The 18,906-nt window shown below is 41.1% G+C and overlaps 1 long non-coding RNA gene across 1 annotated transcript; it reads left to right on the top strand.

Annotated features, from left to right (window-relative positions):
* Nucleotides 1-15,066: 15,066 nt before the first annotated feature.
* On the top strand, nucleotides 15,067-18,642 carry LOC123170549 (uncharacterized). The gene is made up of 5 exons (XR_006485249.1): nucleotides 15,067-16,154; nucleotides 17,040-17,254; nucleotides 17,343-17,578; nucleotides 17,754-17,875; nucleotides 18,342-18,642. It is a non-coding gene; the product is annotated as an uncharacterized lncRNA (long non-coding RNA).
* Nucleotides 18,643-18,906: the final 264 nt, after the last annotated feature.

Below are 18,906 nucleotides of genomic sequence, written 5' to 3'. Positions count from 1 at the left end.
GGAAATTGCTTCTCAAAGAGTCTACAACCGACTTCATTGGTTAAACACTACATCTGTGTGTAACGGACACACAACAAAATATAAGGATCCCCTAACCTAAAAAATATGTATATGTAAACCCAAATTGTAAACACAATTACTAGTTAGAGATGATAATTAGTCGCGTGTTATCTTGTAATACGATATTTGGGGATGGCAAGGCGTACATTTTGGCATGTATTATGTTCCTGGATAATCTTTGGGTGTCTTTCAATGTGGCTTCAAAAGATACTAGAGGTCAGCCCTTGTGGATTTAAAGTGAGGGGGCGTTGGGGATATCCAGCTCCTACAACAAGTTTCATTGGTCATGGTTAAGATGCAATAGGGTTGCCCATTAGATTGCCAAATTTTGTTACAAATACTAGAGCTGAGCTTTGGGTAGGTCTGTTCTGTCCTGTGTGACATACTCCGTATTTTGTAATAAGCGTCTGTAGAACTTTATCTTAATTAATATAATGGATGAGGGGTTATTTCAGAAAAAATAAATAAGAAAACTATAACTATACCTAATTTAGAAACCCAAGTTGTCAAGACAATTATTGGGCATGGTCGTGCAGCACATGCATGCTTCTTTTACATCATCGACCTGGAGTTCTGGAGTCATGTACAAGGGGCTTAAAAACCAATAATGGATACAATTTCGGGGCCATAATCTTGTGGGTATCGGTTGCTTCCAGGTCATGTTATCCACTTATCCATCACCATAATGCATGACGACCACCAACCCGAATCAATCTTACTGTCAAAGATTCAAAGCACAATTAACTGCTAGTACCACAATAATGCTGATAGCTCAAAACGAAAATAATGCATCTACAGTAGATGAGAGAGACACAGCCAATAGAACGAAGAGAAGCATCCGGAATGGGTTTATGCGTAGTGACTTAAAAATGGATAAAAAATAAGGTAATGGTTTGGGATCAGCTGACCCCACAGCCAGCACATGGAATCGCCACTGCTCAGGTTGCCTAGCCTAAAAATGGACGCGCGACAAAATACAAGGATCCCCTAACCGAAAAAATTCTACATGTATCACTACAGGAATCAGGCACTTTGCCGTCTGCCATGGCGGACGGCAAAGGCATGCCTGGCGGACGGCAAAGGCCTTTTTGCCGTCAGCCAGCAGATGACAACAGGTCCGGCCAAATAAGCTACGGCAAAGGCGCCTGGATGGCACACGTGGCAGCTTAGGTCCGTTAAGGGGTTAACGGCGTGCTTTGCCGTCTGCTGGCAGACGGCAAACATCTTTGCATCTTTGCTGTCTGCCAGCGGACGACAAAGTGCCCATATAGGCCAGACCAGGTAGCTGTGCTACCTCTTGAGCAGTGCGTTGGTTTTCCCTTGAAAAGTAAAGGGTGATGCAGCAAAGTAGCATAATTATTTCCCTCAGTTTTTGAGAACCAAGGTATCAATCCAGTAGGAGGCCACGCACGAGTCCCTCGCACCTACACAAATAAATAAATCCTCGCAACCAACGTGATAAGGGGTTGTCAATCCCTACACGGTCACTTACGAGAGTGAGATCTGATAGATATGATAAGATAATATTTTTGGTATTTTTATGATAAAGATGCAAAGTAAAATAAGAAGTAATAAAAATAACTAAGTGTTGGAAGATTAATATGATGGAAAATAGACCCGGGGGCCATTGGTTTCACTAGTGGCTTCTCTCAAGAGCATAAGTATTTACGGCGGGTGAACAAATTACTGTTGACCAATTGACAGAATTGAGCATAGTTATGAGAATATCTAGGTATGATCATGTATATAGGCATCACGTCCGAGACAAATAGACCGACTCCTGCGTGCATCTACTACTATTACTCCACAAATCGACCGCTATCCAGCATGCATCTAGAGTATTAAGTTCATAAGAACAGAGTAACGCTTTACGCAAGATGACATGCTGTAGAGGGATAAACTCATGCAATATGATATAAACCCCATCTTGTTATCCTCGATGGCAACAATACTATACGTGTCTTGCTGCCCCTACTGTCACTGGGAAAGGACACCGCAAGATTGAACCCAAAGCTAAGCACTTCTCCCATTGTAAGAAAGATCAATCTAGTAGGCCAAACCAAACTGATAATTCGAAGAGACTTGCAAAGATAACCAATCATACATAAAAGAATTCAGAGAAGATTCAAATATTGTCATAGATAAACTTGATCATAAGAAGATTACATCGAGTAGATCTCCACAAGAGAGGGGGAGAACATTGTATTGAGATCCAAAAAGAGAGAAGAAGCCATCTAGCTAATAACTATGGACCCGAAGGTCTGAGGTAAACTAGTCGGAGAGGCTATGGTGTTGATGTAGAAACCCTCTGTGATCGATGCCCCCTCCGGCGGAACTCCGGAACAGGCCCCAAGATGGGATCTCACGGGTACAGAAGGTTGCGGCGGTGGAATTAGGTTTTTGGCTCCGTGTCTGGTAGTTTGGGGTGCATAGGTATATATAGGAGGAAGGAGTACATCGGTGGAGCAACAGGGGGCCCACGAGGGTGGAGGGCGCGCCGGGGGGGTGGTAGGCGCGCCCCCCTACCTCGTGCCATCCTGGTTGATGTCTTGACGTAGGATCCAAGTCCTCTGGATCACGTTCGTTCCGAAAATCACGTTCCCGAAGGTTTCATTCCGTTTGAAGTCCGTTTAATATTCTTTTTGTGCGAAACTCTGAAATAGGAAAAAAACAGCAATTCTGGGCTGGGCCTCCGGTTAATAGGTTAGTCCCAAAAATAATATAAAAGTGTATAATAAAGCCCAATAATGTCCAAAACAGAATATAATATAGCATGGAACAATCAAAAATTATAGATACGTTGGAGACGTATCAAGCTGCCACGTGGCATGCTATGCCGTCTGCTGGCACAAGGCAAAGGCCAGTGTCCAAAGTGTCCAGATGCACAGACGGCAAATCTCCTTCTTTGCCATCTCTTTCATTGATTTACAGTATGTTCAGCAATTGATATTCATATGTATAGCCCATGCATATATCACAAATATCAACACAGACCACAGGAAAATAAGAACATCACAAGATCATCCATAAAAACATATATATCATACGACCTGTATCACAAAGTAAGACGAGATCACACAAGTGTTGACAAATAAGATCACAAAGGTTGGCCTCCACATAACACAAAACTCAGGTGAGCATCATGGGATCTAGCAGCAACATCACCTAACCTACTGGATGGACACTGCAGTCCGGACCCAACTCCACAAGCACACTACATACTGATTTGCGACCGCGCCGGTGATGCAACCACCACAACCAAAATTAAAAGGGACAATTGCATTTTTACCCCTAGTTGGGTCCTATCCACGGGTTTTGCCCTTACTTTTCGAGCTTGCTCAGTTTTGCCCTTACTTTTTCCGTCGAGGTCCCTCGACTGCCCTTTGACCGTTTGACCAAAACTTTGAAAATTCATAACTAATTCATATGAACTCACAAAAATGCAAATAAGATATCAAAATGTTCAGATAAACACTACCTTTATGTGCATATCATTTGCATTCAGGACAAAAGCACCCTTTAAACTACCTGAGGTAATTAACGTTATTAACATTATTAAAAATAAAAAGGTATAAACAATATTTTTTTCATGAATAAAAAATACATGCAAATGTAGGTGATGTTTTCTGAACATCCTGATATCTTATTTGCATTTATCTGAGTTCGTATCAACTTGTTATGAAGTTTCCAAATAATGGTCAAAGTCGTTAGAACATTCTTAACAAGATGATACAAACTCAGGAAAATGCAAATAAGATATCTGGATGTTCAGAAAACATCACCTACATCCAAGTTGCTGTCTCCACGCGCATGTGTTTGCCATCTCTAAATGCCAACAGGTCCAGGTTGTGGTCATCAGCCTTCTTCATGCCATCGGCATGATCACCATTGCCTCCCGCACCCCGTCATCATCAGGCTGATTTGCTGCTGCTGCTGCTTGCTACCTCTTGAGCATTGCGTTGGTTTTCCCTTGAAGAAGAAAGGGTGATGCAGCAAAGTAGCTTAAGTATTTCCCTCAGTTTTTGAGAACCAAGGTATCAATCCAGTAGGAGGCTACGCGCGAGTCCCTCGCACCTACACAAAACAAATAAATCCTCGCAACCAACGCGATAAGGGGTTGTCAATCCCTACACGGTCACTTACGAGAGTGAGATCTGATAGATATGATAGGATAATATTTTTGGTATTTTTGTGATAAAGATGCAAAGTAAAATAAAAGCAAAGTAAAAGGCAACGGAAATAACTAAGTGTTGGAAGATTAATATGATGAAGATAGACCCGGGGGCAATAGGTTTCACTAGTGGCTTCTCTCAAGAGCATAAGTATTTTACAGTGGGTGAACAAATTACTGTTGAGCAATTGACAGAATTGAGCATAGTTATGAGAATATCTAGGTATGATCATGTATATAGGCATCACGTCCGAGACAAGTAGACCGACTCCTGCCTGCATCTACTACTATTACTCCACACATCGACCGCTATCCAGCATGCATCTAGAGTATTAAGTTCATAAGAACAGAGTAACGCCTTAAGCAAGATGACATGATGTAGAGGGATAAATTCATGCAATATGATAAAAAAAACCCCATCTTGTTATCCTCGATGGCAACAATACTATACGTGCCTTACTTCCCCTACTGTCACTGGGAAAGGACACCGCAAGATTGAACCCAAAGCTAAGCACTTCTCCCATTGCAAGAAAGATCAATCTAGTAGGCCAAACCAAACTGATAATTCGAAGAGACTTGCAAAGATAACCAATCATACAGAAAAGAATTCAGAAGATTCAAATATTGTTCATAGATAAACTTGATCATAAACCCACAATTCATCGGTCTCAACAAACGCACCGCAAAAGAATATTACATCAAATAGATCTCCACGAGAGAGGGGGAGAACATTGTATTGAGATCCAAAAAGAGAGAGAAAGCCATCTAGCTACTAACTATGGACCCGAAGGTCTGAGGTAAACTACTCACACTTCATCGGAGAGGCTATGGTGTTGATGTAGAAGCCCTCCGTGATGGATGCCCCCTCCGGCGGAGCTCCGGAACAGGCCCCAAGATGGGATCTCGTGGGTACAGAAGGTTGCGGCGGTGGAATTAGGTTTTTGGCTCCGTATCTGATCGTTTGGGGGTACGTAGGTATATATAGGAGGAAGGAGTACGTCGGTGGAGCAACAGGGGGCCCACGAGGGTGGAGGGCGCGCCCTAGGGGGGTAGGCGCGCCCCCTACCTCGTGGCTTCCTCTTTTGTTTCTTGACGTAGTGTCCAAGTCTCCTGGATCATGTTCGTTCCAAAAATCACGTTCCCGAAGGTTTCATTCCGTTTGGACTCCGTTTGATATTCTTTTTCTGCGAAACTCTGAAATAGGCAAAAAAACAGCAATTCTGGGCTGGGCCTCCGGTTAATAGGTTAGTCCCAAAAATAATATAAAAATGAATAATAAAGCCCAATAATGTCTAAAACAGAAGATAATATAGCATGGAGCAATCAAAAATTATAGATATGTTGGAGACGTATCACTGCTCGTCCTCCTACTCCATCTGCATAGGCAAGAGCAAGTTAGTTCAATGACATGCACGATAAAACTGCAAGGCATATATATTCATCTACATTAATTCTACTCATAGATTAAAATAGCCCGCGAAATAGCCGCGATAGCTGCGCTATAGCTGCGTGAGAGCCTCGCCGCTAAGCTATAGCCGTTGCCGCGCAAACCTCAACATATCCCTATAAATGGCTCAAAAATCAGCAAAACCCTCCAAAATCATCTCTCCCACCAGAAAATTTTCCGCTATTTGCCGCTATTGCCCGCTATGGCGGCCGCTATAGCTCCTGGGAGAGGCCGCCGCGAAATCATTTCTCCCGCGATTTTAATCCATAATTCTACTACAGTACAGATTTTGCATGGATGGGTTTGACTTCAACAGAGACTGAAAGAAGAGCATTTTCCCCTCCCAATCCAAAACCTGCAGTACAAGTACAACTCTAAGAGAAGGAACCGTGGTACAACAAGTGGCGCTCCAAATCGAACTAAATCTCAATTTCTTTATTTACTTAAGAAACAGCACAACCATAACTTCTGCCAAGCAAGCAGTTATCATACTATCAGCTAAAGAAAAACAAAGGAAGATCACTTGTCACTTTCAGGGAAAACATCAGAAGTAGATGATAGGCAAAAGTAGATGATCATCAAATTCCCTCACACTCAACAGTGAATAATGCTACTACTATTGATAGCAAGGACTAACCATTCCCACTACCTGGATGCAGCGCCCTTCATTTTGCAAACAAAAAAAGAGCACATTATCCAATTCCTTCACATACATAAATGAATAGCAGCAACCAAATTCAACGGTACTACCAAAATCAAATTACTAATATAATAGCTGGACCCCCATCATCAAAATTGGTAACATAATCCAAGAAGTTCAGTAGCTAGTATTAATTAATATAATCTAGTTGATTAAGAGGAGCAAGCACAGATTGGGTTTGAAGCAGTCAACTTACATCTGGCGCTGCTTGAGGATGGTCTCCTACAAGGGTCCACAGGAGCATATACAGTAATAGTATGAAACAAGGAAAAAAAACTGTACAAATTTAACTAGTGCCAACTTTCTAGTATAAAAGAAGTTGATTGCGAGGGAGGAAGGTTTCCTGGGATGGAATTCAGAGGTGCTACAGCTGAGCAATTTCAGAGAAATAACCATGTGTTTAAGCAGGATAGAAGCTACTTGTATTCAAATGGATATTTCTATCTCTCCATTCATGTTTTTGTGCTGCCAAACTTGCGCAACTTTTCTGTCTATTCTTTCTCCTTTTATTCAGCTTACAACAGAAATAACGGAAGAGGTGGAGTGCTGCATGCGCCACGATCCGTTCTGATCGTGCCATCCCACGACCTCGCATTGTGGTGCGCATCAACACCCTCCCAAGCTACAACTACGGAACTAAAAAAACAAAGTCTGAACTAGTCTGCTAACTGAAGAAACGGAAAAATAGCTAAGGAAACACATGTGCACGAGATTACTAGCTAACAGTACAATGCACGAAAAATTCAGTACCGGTAGCCTTTTTTCATGAAAGGAGTACAAGTAGCATTGCTTTGATTCTAATTGTAATTCCTAGTTGATTATCAAAATTCTGTATGAGAAAATATCCATTGCCAAATACTCCTACATGACAGATCTAGCACATGACCAAAAGAAGTGCTCCATAGCCACAACCAGACTGACAAAAATGCAACTAAATATGACCAATAACTACCAATTCATGGATGATCTGAACCTGTACTACATTACTGTTGTATATAGCACAAAAATAATGAATACTTAGGCCAGAGAAAGAGGAGCTTCCGTTGACTCGGGGAAAGGAGAGACGTCGCGCCCGCAGCAGCAGCAGCTCGACGCAGTAGCAGCAGCTTGACGCAGCTGCTCCCCAGCTCGTTGTCGTGCCCGCAGCAGCAGTAGCTCGGCGCAGGAGCAGCATCCCGACGTAGCTCCTCCCCAGCACGTCGCTGTGCCCGCAGCAACAGCAGCTCGACGCCGCTGGGGCCTCCTCGCGGTGCACCACCACCAGTGCCTGGGCGTGGCTCTCCTAGGCGAGGAGAGAAACCGGCCGGTGGAGATGGTGAGCGGGGAGAGGTGACCTCGGGGAGGAGAGCTAGGCGGTGGGCAACAGCTGGGATCGCCGGAATCTGGCGGCGGCGTGGGGTGGAGAAAGGGGATCAAGGAAGACGAAAGAGATGGGATCCAACGTGGGTGTGTGTGTGTGCGTGGGTTGGGCGTGGGTGTGTGTGCATCGTGGGTGGGGCCCGGGGCTGTGAGGGTCGTGGGTGGGGCCCGGGGTTGTGTGGGTCGTGGCTGGGTCTGTGCCAAGTCATCGATCCGTGGGATCGATACGTGGCATGTGTTTCTTCTTTGCCGTCTGCCGGGGGCGGGGGCGGCCGTTAGATACGTTAGGTTATTTTCTTTGTCGTCTGCTTTCGGGCTCTTAAGAAAGTGGCCGTTAGGTCGTTCACGTTAGTCGGCCATCCACCCTCGTTGCCGTCTGCTAGCACACGGCAAAGATTCTATGCCATCAGCTAGCTGACGGCAAAGAGCAAGCTGACGGCAAACACCCTCTTTGCCGTCAGCTTTCTGTAAGCTGATGGCAAAGACCTTCTTTGCCGTCAGCTAGCAGACGGCAAAGAGCTGGCTGACAGCAAAGATCCGGATTCCAGTAGTGTATATGTAAACCCAAATTGTAAACACAATTACTAGTTAGAGATGATAATTAGTCGTGTGTTATCTTGTAATGCGATATTTGGGGGTGGCAAGGCGTCCATTTTGGCATGTATTATGTTCCTGGATAATCTTTGGGTGTCTTTCATTGTTGCTTCAAAAGATACTAGAGGTCAGCCCTTGTGGATTTAAAGTGAGGGGCGTTGGGTATACCCAGCTCCTACAACAAGTTTCCTGGTCAATACGGTTGCCCATGGGATTGCCAATTTTTTTTTACAAATACTAGAGCTGATGAGCTTTGGGTAGGTCTGTTCCGTCCTGTGTGACATACTCCGTATTTTGTAATAAGCTAACTGCATAGCTTTATCTTAATTAATATAATGGATGAGGGGTTATTTCAGAAAATAAATAAGAAAAACTAGAACTATAGCTAATTTAGAAACCCAAGTTGTCAAGACAATTATTGGGCATGGTCGTGCATCCCATGCATGCTTCTTTTACACGGAGAAGAACATTGCGACATCTTCGACCTAGAGTTCCGGACTCATGTACAAGGTGCTTAAAAAACAATAATGGACACAATTTCGGGGCCACAATCTTGTGGGTATCGGTTGCTTCCAGGTCATGCTATCTACTTATCCATCTCCCTAATGCATGACGACCACCAACCGGAATCAATCTAACCGTCAAAGATTCAAAGCACACTTAACTACTAGTACAATAATGCTGATAGCTCCAAACGAAAATAATGCAGCTATAGTAAGTAGATGAGAGAGACACAGCCAATAGAACGAAGAAAAGCATCCGGAATCGGTTTATGCATAGTGCCTTGTCATGTGGTGCCAATGCAAATTCGCCATCATGCCACTGCCCCGAGCGTCTAGAGTGATGGCTTGGGACAACCCTAGAGGCCAGAGAAGTCGTAACTAGGTTGAGGCCTATTTTCTTCTTGCCCACGTACGTTCATGGACGTATATATTGTAGCTGCTTACCATTTGAGTTTTGTCAGTTACGATCGACTTCATAACTTAAAAAAAAAATACTCCCTCCGTCTCATAATATAAGAGCATTTTTCACACTAGTGTGAAAAATGCTCTTATATTATGGGACAGAGGGAGTACTTGTGTGCAATTAGATATATATTGTCGCGCATGAAAAGTCTCCAACTCAAGGCGGTGTAACAACTAACAAGGTACACCATGATAACTGCAATTAATCTAGAGGTTGAAATCGTCAACACGGTTATTGATTAGAGGTAACCGTGAATCACATGTTTTCTTCTAGAAAAAAATGTTGGTACTGCTACATGAAGACAACTATTGGTCACGGTCGTGCATCACGTGTTTTGTTGACACAGAGAGCCAAATCATTGATTTGAACTAATTGAAGGGCCTTAGAAATGTGCAATAATGGATATCGTTTAGGGGCTCACAATATTGCCGAATCGGTTGCTTCCGGATTATCCATCTCCGTAATACAATAGGAGTACATGACAACCACCAACCAAAATCAAACCACCAAGATTCAAAGCAACAATTAACTAGTGCAACAATGTTGATGGATCTAATAGAAAATCAACAATGCATCGGTACAGTACATGTGGGAGAAGTGAAGCCAATATATATACTGGCTTGCCAGGTGGTGTCAGGTATGTCAGTATGTGGGCTTGTTTGTGTGTGTGTGTTTTTCCTGTATAAGCTTCTTTATAATTTGGGGGATAGTTGTCATAGCACCGAATAGTTGTTGTGCTTCTTAATTTCTATAAGATACTCCCTCCGTCCAATAATATAAGACATAGCTTGCAAAAGCGTCTCATATTATGAGTCTGGGGAGTATAATATAAAAATACCCATTGCAGTGTTTTGATGACACACGTACACACATAGTGCATTTTTAGGGTGATTTTTTCTTCTTTTTTTCGGAAAGGGAAGCAAGCCCCAGCCTCTGCATTTATAGGGTGATGAAGCCACGTGTCTGGGTCGTTGCATTGCAAAGTGGCAGGCTAGCAGAGCCGTGACTATGTTTGCTTGGTTGATGAGAAAAAAACAATCATCCTTCCCTAGATACTCTTATTATCTCAACTTTTAAGCCAAGGAAAAATAACCATCCTCCTGGACATCCAACCACAAGAGTGCCAATACGTTCACCTCTTCTCTCCAGCTCAAGCGTGCGGTCTTATGTTCTCTAAAAAACGCCTTGCATCTTTTACCACTATGTACCCACTTGTGGCGTTTATGAACGGCCAACGGTGACGTAGCTCCCTAGAACTCTCCCCATGCACCACCATCTGTCAGCCAACGCAAACTGATCATCTTGTCGATGCCCCGGGTGATGGCTTGGGGTAGATGCCTCGGTTGATGGCTTGGGACAACCCTAGACCGAATAGGTCGAGGCCTATTTCGTCTTGTGTAACTGCTTTTGAAAATTGCTTGTTGAAGAGGTTACCACCGACTTCATTAATTAAAAATTACACATGCGTGTGAAGGAAGTGTATGTTTGTGTGTGCACAATTAATATATCTTGTCATGTAAGAAAAGTCCCTAACTCATCGATAACACGAAACACCATGATAACTACAACTAATGTTGAAGTTGAAATTTTCAACACGATTACTAATTAGAGATGACCATGAATCACATGTCCCTGCTAGAAAAAATGCTGGTACTTCGACATGAAGACAACTATTTGCCATGGTCATGCATCGGTCACATGTTTTGTTTACAGAGAACGTTGTTACGTCATCGATTTGGATTAATGCAATGAATAAAAAAAGTGTGATAATGGATATCGTTTGGGGCCCCACAATATCGCGGAATCGGTTGCTTCCGGGTTATTCATCTCCGTAATACAGTCGGAGTACATGACAACCACCAACCAGAATCAAACTACCAAGATTCAAAGCAACAATTAACTAGTGCAATAATGCTGATGCATCTAATAGAAAAACAATGCATCGCTAGAGTACATGTGGGAGAAGCAAAACCAATAGAGGGAAGAGAAGAAGTTTATATATACTGGCTTGCTCCAAGTGGTAAGTTGGCTCGTCGCTTTCCTCCGGGTCAACCATCGCCGGTCGGGTCCAGGACCAGTGGCTGCATGCATATGGTAATCCCTAATCAGCGAAGCCACGTGGGTGTCTCATGGGTTCGCGAAGTGTTAGGCTGGCAGAGACATGCAGGGGTGATGTGATTGGCTGGCCCCTTGAGATCACCAAGTGGCACGTTGCTGACTCGGCGTACAGGTGGCGTGGTGTATATTATTGTGGGCATGATGCACACCGGCATGCGTATGTGGTATCAGAATGAATCAACACTTATATATGGAGCAATTATACGAGCGGATAATATATATTCATATTGTTTAAGATGTCGTAGGAGCATAATTGAGAAACAGATTGAGTGGATGATGATGGTGGCTCGGTGCTTCTGAGATTAAACTTTGGGTGCGTTGGACTTGGACGGCTATATCGGGCATGCAAACTATATATATGCACACTTACATAACGTAATCAAAGCAGGATGTGTGATTAGAAAATTAGCACACATGGCGGCTAATTAATCCGGACCAATTCCTAAACACAAAATTCAATCTGGACCAAATGGATCCAGCACTATGTGTAGTGTAGCTAGGGTACTTATGGAGGGCCATGCATGCATGCGGCCAGCTTACTTTCCGTCTCGTCTCTTTCATTCCTCTTGATCAGTTAGGAGGACCGATCGTGAAAGATTCGATTCTATACATGTGGTGTAGATGGTGAGCTGCATGTGCCGGCCGGCCTCAACACTATAGGATCGATCGACGGTGCCACAAGCAATCCACTGATTGATCAATTAGGGACACACACGGAGAGTTAGGTCTAGATGGAGCATGCAAGCGATCGATCAACTTGCCCGTTTCGGGTATGCCGCCATGTCGATCATCACATGCCAATCAGCGAGGTCATGGGCGTACATCTATTGGATGATGGGGTAGTTCCATTCACGCCGGCTGTCTCTGTGCGGAGGAGCAACGCCACGTTGAGGCAGATGCGTGGAGGATCCATCAAATCAATGGCGACTTGTGCATGCATGTGCCTTCCGGCCGGTGGGCTGTGCTGTACTTTACTGACTACGTGAGTTGAGTGCCTCCGATGCGATGCGATCCGATCCGATCCGATCCGATCCATCATCCATGCATGGCAAGTGAAACGAAATTATATGAGGAGGAAGCAAGCGGATAACCAACTTTCGCGGCGCCGCCGCGCCGGCACATGCATGTGTGCATCCTCCACTACTTTTAGCTGAAATTTGATTCCCTTCCTAGTGCCATCGATCGACTTGATTAATTGTAGCGTGGCATGTGTCTGCAGCATGCGTATGCATGTCTGTGGACGACATGCAAGCTCCACTTTCAGCTGGTTATCATATCTTTCATTTCTTTGAGTGAAAGCTGGTTTTATTTTTTTAGCAAACGAGAAAAAGCTGGTGTCGAGGTCGCCCGCGAAGGTTATATCTCGCTTCACGCAAGACCGAAGGATCTCTGACGTGAAGCACCTATAGTAACAGGCCGGCCCACTCGCGAACGCTTAAATATAAGAAACATTGATCCCTTGTCTCCTGGATAGTTGGAAATGGTGCTAGTTCTCACAAAAAAAAAAGGAAATGGTGCTAGTCACCAGGCTCCCTTTGGTTTCCTGATGAACAAGTAGGTCGCTAAATACTTGAGGCGAAACTAGCTAGCCCGGTCTCAACTTGTTTTTCCCAGTTTCCCAGTTTTTACTTTGTTTTTCTTCTCTTTCCTTTTACTTCATTCATATTCGGTTTTCTCTGTTTATTTTTATTTTCTTTTGTTTTTGGTTTGGTTTCTTATTTCTTCTCCAGCTTTTTGTTTCTTCTTTTGGTTTTCTTTGTTTCTTTCATTGTTTTTCTTGGTTTTTTTTCTTACACATTTCCCCCTCTTTTATCTTCAGTTTTATTTATTTATTTCATGGTTCTTTCTTTCTTTACAGATTTTCGCTGTTTTCCCATTCTTTTTTGCATTTCTTTCTTTCTTGGTTATAAAGTATTTTGGCTATTCTTTGTTTATTTACAGAATTTTGTTGTTTTTCCATTCTTTTGCATTTATTTCTTCAAAATTATTTTTTAATTTATTTTTTGGAAGACATTTTTTGCGGTCTACTTTGTTTTTTTGTTTTCATTACACATTAATTGTATATGTCAAGAACATTTTTCTAATAAATGTTTAATTTTTTCCAATACAAATATAACATTTTCTGAATACATGGTCAATTTTTTTCATATGCTTGATTAATATTTTTCAAATACAAATTTAATTATTTTTAATACATGGTCAACAATTTTTCTACACACGTCTTAAACATTTTTCAAATGCTTGATTAACATTTTTCAAATACAAGAATGACATTATTCGAATAGATGGTGAAAAAATTTCATACCCACACTTTTAAGCATTTTCAATTGCTTGATTAACATTTTTTTAATACATGATTCATTTTTTAACACATAGTCAACATTGTTTCTATGTACATTTAACATTTTTTAAATGCTTGATTTACATTTTCCAGATACAACATTAACATGTTTAAACACATAGTCAACATTGTTCCTATACAAATTTAATATTTTTAAATGCTCGATTAACATTTTTCACATACTTGTTAACATTTTTAAATGCTTCATTAACATTTTATTCAAATACAAGATTCACATTTTTCCAATACATGGTCAATATTTTTCTATGCATATTTAACATTTTTTAAATGCTTGATTAACATTTTTCATGTACTTGTTCAACATTTTTAAATGCTTCATTAACATTTTATTCAAATACAAGATTAACATTTTTCCAATACTTGGTCAACATTTTTCTACGCATATTTAACATTTTTTAAATGCTTGATTAACATTTTTCAAATGTATGATTAATATTTCTTTCAAATACAAGATTAACATTTGTTAACATAGCGTCAACATTTTTATATGCACATTTAAAAAAATTCAAATGCTTGATTAACATTTTTCATATACTTGTTGAACATTTTTGTCAAATTCTTGATTAACTTTCTTAAATGCATGATCAAATTTTTTTGTACACATTGTGGTTTTTGTATACGTGATAAATATTTTCTCCATACACATTTAATATTTTTTAAATACTTGATTAACATTTTTCTAATGTTTATGCATAGTTTTTCCTAATATATATAAGCATAATATTTGTAACTATAAACAAATTAAAAAATAAGCAAAAAATAAAACACGAAACAAGGAATGAAATGAGGATGTGACCAAGCGTGCGCCTCGGCCGACTCATCTGGGGCTCCCGAGGGTTCCCTCGGCCGCGCACTGTGCCGACTCATATGCTCGCGCGACTTCGCCGAGTCGGAAGGTTGCCTCACTATAAGCGAGGTATAGGCGCGCCCGCTGGTCGCCAGAGGAGCATCCATCTAGGTTGGCCATGTCGGGCCTGGCCGATCAACCAAGGGTTGCCAATTTCATTCCGTCCAATGTTCGACCCGCTGCACCTTTGTTATGTATCGCCTATGGTGTTATGTATTGTACAGATCGTCCACTAGCGCTGCCCATTTGGGGGGAGGCAGCGGTTCATTGCGACACGATTTTGACTCGTTTGAGGAAGGTTATGAAACATTCCGCCTGGTTTTTGGGAAGGTTCCCAATATTGTTTTCCAGTTTTCTCTTTCTTTTCCCCCTCTTTTCCTTTTTAATTGGTGAAGAAGATTAGTAAAATTCGCGAATATTATTTTAGTTCTTGATTTTTTTCCAAATTACAAAACGTATTCCCCAGTTTAGGAATACTTTGTGGATGTGTAAATAATTTTTTCTACTTAAAGAACATTTTGTACAATTCCTGAACATTTCCTTAATTCATGGACATTTTCTAATTCAATATATGTTTTTCAAATTCACTAAAACATTTTAAATATGTGAATTTTTTTAAAGTAATGAAGAATTTTCAATTAATAAACGTTTTTCGAACTCTCAAAAAAATTCACATTCAAGAACATTTTTTGCAGATTCGTAAACTTTTTTAAATTTGTTTTCAATTCACGAATTTTTTTAAATTTGTTAACATTTTTTAAAACTTGTGAAATTTGGAGTACAATTGTTATTATTGTGAAAATATTTTCGTATTCATCAAAATTTTCAAATTAAAATAAAAAAGGAGAAAAAAATCTAAAGTGTGAAACAAAAACACACAAAGTGAGTATGCTTGGCAGGCCCTTGTAGGAACGGTTCAAGCATAATTGCAGGCGATGTGTTGTGGTATTGCTCGCTAGGAGCGATACATAGTAGTTCCCGGCCTGCTTGGCTCACCCCCGGACGAAGGCCCAAGGTTACAGTACGCAGTAAGAAGCTGGCCCACGTGTTCAAGGCCTAAGAGATCTTGGTTTGTAATACGATGTGCATTGCTAATTTCTCTAAAAAAAGTGCTCTTTTGTGCGCATGCCATGGGAAAAATAACCTGGTGCACAATTAATTGCTGATCCTCACCCTGTCCTCCTTTTTTGCACATAGCACATGATTTTTGCGAGCGCAAATATTGTATAAAAATGTGATTTAGAAAGACGCAGATCTTTTTTAATAAACGAGTATTTTCTTTGAAGAGCCAACCAACATGCCATTCTCTCAAGTCTCTCCGTACTTCACACCATCATTCACTAAATAAAAGAAGCCATCACACCTTTGATACGTTGGGTGAGCTAGTACTGAAAAATATATGGTGGCCTTCAGAACACTGTCCCTTGGTTGGTGAGTGACTGACTGCATCTCTTCGTCTTGCTCCTGCGTTCAAGAGAGCTCCAAGCTCTCTAGTACCACGTCGTCTCGTCAATTTGTGCATCGTGAAAGGTTAGCTTTCTCATGGTTGTTCCTCTGCTCTGATCACACCATCCCAGCCTCTGATTCAGTTTGCTTTCCAGATAATTACTTCTTTCAGTAGTTAGCTGTTCCCAGAGGTAGAGGGGAAAGATTGGCATCTGTTTTTTTTAACAGACTGAGCCTTTGCTCGGTTTGTGAATTTTATCCCCCCTTCTCCTTTTTCAAGGAAAAAAACACACAGCATTCTCAGCTTCCGTCCTTAGATTTCTGGCATTTCTAATTTCAGTGTGTATTTGTGCGGCTGTTTTTCTTGATGTGGATTGGTGTTGGGTCGCATTACTTGCTTGGCAGGCTCTGTTTCTAGGACACAACATGTTAGCCTGTAGCCCCTGCAATTGTTCGGTCGTTCGGATCAGTGTTAATGCCTTGGCTACTTTTCTGAATATCGATTTTTCAGATAATGATTTTTTGAACACCAGATGACTTCGAATCCTCTATTTCCATGAGTATTAGAATATTATGTAAAATAGATGAGAACACATAGTTCGAGTCCCCAATTATGTTGTTAGGACATATATATGTTTGCTATTTTTTTCAATTAAAATTCATGAAATGAGCAGTAATGGACATGCATATGAAAACTGTGTTGTTATGCTCTATATTCATTCTGCTACTATCTTTGATAGTCCAAATTTCATTCATCAGTTACACTGTTGTCTGTTAATACAAAAACAGAGTGTAGTTACTCTGTTTCAACAACTGGAGTAGGTCACAAATGTTGGCCCTCTTTGTTGGTGCAAGCTCCGCTACTGCTTATGCTAATTTTCCATATTTTTTTATTTGAAGAATCCTAATTGTCCATTCTAAATGACCTATTATATATTTGTGATATTCTGTTAGCAACCGAACTTGCAGGTTATATATGGATGACATTGTTGATGCATTGGTTCTCAAGCTTCACTCAAAGATATGTTATCATAGGGATGCCAGTGTCGACTACCTGGAAATAAAGACCACGGTTGATAAACTCGTAGAAGCGAACAAAAAACTCAAGGATGAGAAAGTGGACTTCCAGGATGTCATTAATATGGTCACAGAAGAAAAGGAGAATTTGCAGCATGACTGTCAAGGTTTGTGATCTTTAGGTGGCGCAGTAATTAGTTTATTACTTATCAGGACCCTGATTTATTTATTATGCTGACTCATTTGGTAGCGCAGTAATCAAGGAGCGGGTGGCAAAAAAGGAGGAGCAACTTGAAACTGTAAAAAGGGAACTTGAAGAAGCAAAACATGAACATGTGGCAGCAAAGAAGGAGCTTGAGGAAGAAAAACTTGGCCATGTGGCAACAAAGAAGGAGCTTGCGGCGGCACAACAACAACTTGCTCAAAGGAACGAAGAGCTGGAGATTTTAAGGAAGAAGCTTCAAGAGAGTGAACATGTACCTTCCAAAAGGGTAAAAACTAATACATATATCCTTCTCCATGGAAGCCATTCATATTTTAGCCTTGTTAACCTTTTTATCCTGAATGCTTTAAGCATTTTTCTGCAGAATGAAAGCGTAACTTATGTTTAGTATTTGTTTTTCTTGTTGGCTCGTACTTTGATTATCGAAGTCTATGTGCTAGCAGGTAACAAGATCTGCACATAAACGGGAAATGCTACTCAAAGGATCGCTGAGCAATGATGTGGATGGACATCGCCCAAAGAAACATAGGTCCTATTAGCATGCAAGCCATACACTCTAATACAGGTACAATGATAGATCCCTGAATTTGTACTCATCATCTACCTAGAGACTGCATACACTCTAAATCAATGAGTACAGAGTACAGACATACATGTATGGCTTCAGTGATTCAGAACTTAGTACAAACATCTCGCTGATTCTATTATAATACTGGAGTATAAGATGATATGAGCACGCCGACATTTCATTAAGTTTGTCCTTGCTCCTGATTGGAGCATCGGACTAGTTTTATCGCCGGTTTTGGCTTGAGCATTAGCTTGTCTTTAATTATTTAAGGGATCAGGCTGCTACTAATTACCATTTGTTATTCTGTTTGTGCATAGTTTGTTTAGACATCATGTATACATGCTCAGTAAAAAGAGGTCAATATTTCATTATCTAAAGGGAGCAAGTTTGGTCTTGTCAATCTAGTTCCTATGCTGCATGAGTTTCTGCGTCGAGCTCATGCTTACCTTCTATTGTTGCACAGGTCGAGGTGGAACAGTGTGTCCTAGCTGTTGCAAGTGAGGAAGGAAGCCATCATCGTAGCAGGCCATGACTAACACTAGCAACTAGCAAGCATGCAAGAAAGTTACTATGTTAGCTACCTATGACGCTGGTGTTGAATAGTGTTATAATCGCCATTTCATGTATATTTTAGAATTTATTTCAGAACCTTGGTGTGTAAAACATTTGGCACTTTGATTCGCGCTTCTACTATAGTAACTGATGTATAAATATTATATGACTTAATTTTATGAAACCTTCATTTAACGGTCCTTAATCGATTATTCAGTGTCCTCTCAGTGTAATGTGATGCCTGAAGAGTGATGAATAGTCCCTTGGACTGGATCTGCACATACTAGTGTATTGTTGGTTCATTTTCAAGTGAAGCTAAGCTTATCCTCTAAAGTTCTTTCAGTTTATGTTTGTGCATGATTATGTTTAATTAAATTGGCTCAAGATTAGCCCTTGTTCAGCCTTTGCTTGCTCAAATTTTTGGCCTAAACTTGCTCCCCACCGCATCAGAGAGCTAAGGACCTAGGGTTTCATGT

This window comes from Triticum aestivum, chromosome 7D, assembly GCF_018294505.1.
Source record: "Triticum aestivum cultivar Chinese Spring chromosome 7D, IWGSC CS RefSeq v2.1, whole genome shotgun sequence".
NCBI lineage: Eukaryota > Viridiplantae > Streptophyta > Magnoliopsida > Poales > Poaceae > Triticum > Triticum aestivum.
Note: the sequence above shows the minus strand (reverse complement) of the source record. Positions and strands in the feature narration are given on the sequence as shown.